Raw genomic sequence first — 5,374 nt, forward strand, 5'->3', positions numbered from 1 at the left:
TGTACGTGTGTGCCCACACGTGGTATTTTGTGGAAGAGCCACACTGAAGGGGCCAAAGAGCCGCATGTGGCTCGTGAGCCGCAGTTTGCCGACCACTGCTGTATACCAAGGAAGGGGCCAGACCACAATGGAAGCAGGTAGCCAAGAACTGGCCGCATAGCTCTTCAGTCCCTCATGCGGGAGCTCCTCACCCGGATCAAGGTGATAAAAAGGTCAAGAGGGAAAAGGAGACAGCTGTGGTCCCTTTTCCCACTTTCCCAGGGAGGAGAACAAGGGTGTTTGCCCCTAATGCAGGCAGAGAGGGAGTGGGATTTTCAAGGACAATTTAAGGGCTTGAGGGTCCCTGAAGTTGGGACAAGGAGTAGCCTGGATTCTCTTTCTTGCCTGAGGCAAGGCTGATGAGCTAAAGTTATGGTGGAGAGCCCTAGCCGGTTTGGCTCAGTGGATAGAGTGTCAGCCTGCAGAATGAAGGGTCCTGGGTTCGAGTCTGGTCAAGGGCATGTAACTTGGTTGCATGCTGGTTGTGGGCTCCTTTCCTGGCCCTGGTCAGGGTGTGCACGGGAAGCAACCAATCGATGTGTCACTCTCACATTGATGTTTCTCTCTGTCTTTCCCCATCCCTTCCACTCTCTCTAAAAATAATAAATAAGTGGAAAAGTATCCCCGGGTGAGGAGTAACAAAAAAGGAAAAAGTTTTGGCAGAGAGAGCGGCTTCTGTAAGTTGAAAATTATAACTCTTTGCTCCCTCTGGATGGGGTCAAAGCTTGTGTGTGTTTTTCCTAGGGCCCAGTGTGGACCCTGCAGGAGAGATCTGGTCTGGGGCTGGTTTCCCCTGGGCAGGTGAGGAAAGGGTGCCAGAGGACCGGGGGCTGAGGTGGCATGCAGAGTGACTAGTTGGAGAAGCTCTGTTCATATCTGAGGTTACAGCCTGAGAGACCTGCCAGGAAGGTTTGGTCTCCCCCCAAAGAAGGTGCCGTGAGACTCATCTTGAAACATATTTTGGCTTCCCAGAGTGTAGGGAGCCACCTATCAGTCAGGGGAAATCTCTGCTGCCCTCTTTCCTCTCGTTCTTGCCAGAGATAGAGGGGAAAGGGGTGTGCGCGAGGGAGCCTCCCCTCCCCTGTCTCTCTACAAGCTGGTCCATGGCAGCCTCTGTTACGGGTGGAGAGAGGGAGTTTGATGTTCAGCTGAAGCTGGTCACTCTGACATAGCGAAGTGGTGGAGTGGGAAAGACCATCTCCTTTCTACAGGCCACCATCCCGAGGTCAGGTCGGAGAAAATAGAGGTGTTATCACCCTCATTTTCCAGAGAAGGAAGGTTCTTGGGGAAGGGGAGTGACCTGCTCAAGGTCCCACAGCCATAAAATGTGGAGCCAGCATCTGGACCCAGCTCTGGCTGACTCTGGAGCATGCTCTGCTCCCCTGTGCAGCCCACCCCATCACCTCCAGCTGGGGTGAGGGGCTGCTTCTGGGAAGTCTGTGGTCCTGTAGGAAACCAGAAATGGTTTCTGAGGACATGGCGGGGTTGGACAGGTGGAAACGGGAGGTCTTTCGACTGTCACTCACTCGAAAGGCAAGAAGGGAGACACTTTGAGGAACTCACTGGAGTGGCATCAAGTCCACAGTTTTAAAAGGCTCTCTGTTGGCACCAAAGGTGCAACCAGGATGGCAGAAACACTTCTCCTCTCGTTGCCTGGTACTGGCTGTTGGAGAAGTCCTCAGGGTCTGGACTCAGCGGGGAAGAGTGTGATGATTGATTAGCAATGTCTGCCATGAGCAGTGCAGACGCTACATCCTCGCTGCAGCCACCTGCCCCTTTGCTGCAGATTTTGCATTCCCTTGCAAAATGTCAAAGAGAAGACAAAGTGGGGAGGAAATATCTAGACAACGTGGAGTTTGCGAATGCCTTCGGACAAGTCTTCTTATCTCTGGGCCTCAGTTTTCCCAACGGTTAGATAAGGATGTTGGGCTCCTTGATGCTATGGGTCAGGTTTGGATAACCTTGTCTTATAGCAGAGGGACCTCGGTAGATACGCAGTGAGGAATGGCCTGTTTCCAGGGACAAAGACATTATTTGGAAGGCTCATACCCATTGCCATTGGCGCAGGGTCTGTGTAGGTTCTGTGCCAGGGAGCCCAGGGGTGCAGGAAAAATGAAATATTAGGCTGCTCATTGCAGCATTATGATAATGGCCCTAAAGTGGGACCAGCTTAAATGTCCAGCAATAGGGAATTCAGTAAATAAATGGCGGGCCACCAGGCAGCTGTCCCAAGACAATATAGAGAACATACTGAAGGCTCTTAGCAAATGAAAAAAAGAAGTGGTTTCTACTATTTTTTATCAAAAAAATTTTAATCTAGAAAAAATACTGGAAGGAAATGCCCCAAAATGGAAACAATGTTTATTTCTTGGTGGTGTCATCACAGGTGACTCTTACCATCTTCTTTGTATTTTCAAAATTAAAAAAAATGTTTACACTAAATGCATTTTTTGATCAGCAAACAATCCCATGAAACAGCTTGAAAACGAGTAAATAAAAGCTGGGCAGAGGACAAAGGAGCGGAGGCAGTCTCGTTCCTTTCCCAGAGCCCACCCACTGACTCAGGATTCCAAGGAAACATTGCGATGACATGGCTGACAGCTGCAACAAAAGCCCAGTCACATGAGTCCCGGAACCACCGGAACCATCGGAAAGAAAGACAGAAATCTGAACTGGAAACACAGGGGCATAATCCCTCTTTTGTGGGATAGGAACACGTAAGCTTTAGCGCAAACAAACCCTGGCTAAGCCAGAATCCTAGGTTGGGTCACGGTCAGGGTCAACAAAGGAAGGGTCAATCACAAGGACTGGATTCCCATCTGCTGGAGCAGCATGTGTTGAGGTGGAGGTCAGCTGGGCATTGGTAAGTGCCCTAGGCAAGGGGAACCCAGACAGGGTGATGGGTGCTCCTCCATTCTCTCAGTCATTTAGGACTGTGGGATGGATAGAGGCATCAGCCACAGGTCAGCGGGTCAGCCAGCTAACTGTATTCCACAGTATGTGGGCCCCGTTCTGGGTGCCTTGGACATAGCAGCAAACCAACCAACCGTCCCACGCCCTCCTGGGACTCACATTCTCCTGGGGAGACAGTGATCCAGAAATAGACAAAGAAATATAAAAACGCAGAGGTCAACTGTCTCAGTCGTGGGGTCAGAGAACATAAATAAAGAACATGGCCCTGGCTGGTGTTACTAAGTGGTTGGAGCGTTAGCCTGAGCACCAAGGGGTAGCAGGTTTGATTCCGGTCAAGGGCAAGTACCTGGGTTGCAGATTTGAACCCTGCCACTTTTCAGGGTACATGGGGGAGGTAACCAATCAATGTGTGTCTCTTTCACATCGATGTTTCTCTCTCCTCTCTCCCCCTCCCTCCCTTCCACTTTCTCTGAAAACCAATGGAAAAAATATCCCCGGGTGAGGATTAACAAAAACAAAACAAAACAAAACAAAACAAAACAAGAAAAAATACGTTTGGAAGGCTGGAGCTCTATCATCAGAGCATCGCGAGGGTTGAAGCGCTTTAGCTTCAACTGGATGCCCTCCCCCACCATCCAACACACACACACACACACACACACACACACACACACACCCTGTGTAAATGTCTCCTTGTTTGACTTTCACATTTCACATATTTGACTTTGGGAACACAATTTGGGGAGTAAATTATGTATGAAGGGAGGGGCTGCCTAAAGAATAGAATGGGAACAGCCCTACCATTTTCTTTCTTTTATAAAAAAAAATGTTTTTATTGAATTTAGAGAGCGGGGAAGAGAGAGGGAGAGAGATAGAAACATCAAGGATGAGAGAGAATCATTGATTGGCTGCCTCCTGCACACCAGGGATCGAGCCCGAAACCCTGAGCACGTGTTCTCATTGGGAAATGAACCACATGACCTCTTGGTTCATGGGTCAACACGGAACCACTGAGCCACACCGGGCGGGCAGCACTACCATTTCTGAATGCTCATTACCTGCCAGACTGAGCCTCCAGCCCACAAGTTCACTGCTATTTCCTCCATTGTGCAAATAAGGAAACGGAGGTGCAGAAAGGCCAGGTGACCCTGCTTAAGGCCACACAGCCACTGGGGCAAGAGGCCAGGAGTTGAACTCAGGTCCATCTGACTCTGAAACTTGTGCTCTTAACCTTTCAGCCATTATCTCCCAAACACCTGTTGTCTATGCATCGAGTCCCCTGCTGGCCACATAGCTTCTGCACTGTCTGCCAGATGACTGCTTACTCAACTTACGTTTTGGTAAATGGAATCACGTTTGAAAAATCAAATACGCTTGATTTTCTATTTCTAACAGAAAATTGTATAACCCTACCAAAGTGAAAAAAGAACATCGCTTCCCATAAAACAGGGGCCAACATGACTCTGGTGACAATAATAATGTCGGTGACTCAGCTTACTGAGCACTTCCGTACCCTTTGCTTGCATTAGCCCATCTAAACCCACACCGATGCCCCGAGGTGGGCGCTGTTTTATCCTCACGTCATAGGTGAGGTTTGAATGAACCCCTTTCGAGAGGGGAAATACTTTTTCTAGAGTCACGGGGAGAACAGACCAAAATGCTCTGGCCATGCTGCCTGCTCGAGGTGTCCGGGCCAAGCAGCCAGTGCTCGGAGAGATGAAGGGCTGAGGCCGCGAGAAGGTCACTCACTTTTCTCCCGCCAACAGTGTGGGAGGCAGCCCTGCTTCTGGGAAACCGAACCGGCCTACTTACCTGCATCAGGAAATGCCTCGGAGCTTTTTCTCAGAGTGCGAGCCGGACGGCACACCTCTTACCTTGTGGCGGCTGTGTCCACTGGCGGTGGGAGTCCGAAACCTGAGAGAAGTGTGTTCTCCAACCTCTTTGCACCTTTTCTGGACTCGCCACAACCTCCCTGGACTGCAAATGTCTTGCTCTTTGCTTATAAGGACTTTCCGGGGGCTGGGAGGGGAGGCCAGGAACCCAGTGGGCACCTCCCTCCGTTACCCACATGGAATTAGGTTCCTGTGCTAACATTTACTCACTTAGTCACCTGTTCTCTGGAAGAGGAGAAAGAGGCCGTTTGTGGGCAAACCAGGAGACCCATCTGAAGGTGGGAGCATGGCAGGAACTGTCCAAAGTCTTCCTTCGCGTTGGATAGGGACATTCAGGACAGCCCTCTGCCCCCTGCACCCCCTCCCCCTCCCACTCTGCTTCTCTGCACTTTCAGAGTCTCCTGCTCCCGAGAGGAGGTCATTCTAGGGGCCTCTGTGCACAGAGGGCCAGACTTCTGGCCTGTTTCCACTCATTTCTCAACACCCTCTCTCACCTCCTGAGTGTCCCCATGGTGCAGTCTCTGGCCTCC

The sequence above is a fragment of the Myotis brandtii genome, unplaced genomic scaffold, assembly GCF_000412655.1.
Source record: "Myotis brandtii unplaced genomic scaffold, ASM41265v1 scaffold61, whole genome shotgun sequence".
NCBI classification, from domain to species: Eukaryota; Metazoa; Chordata; class Mammalia; order Chiroptera; family Vespertilionidae; genus Myotis; species Myotis brandtii.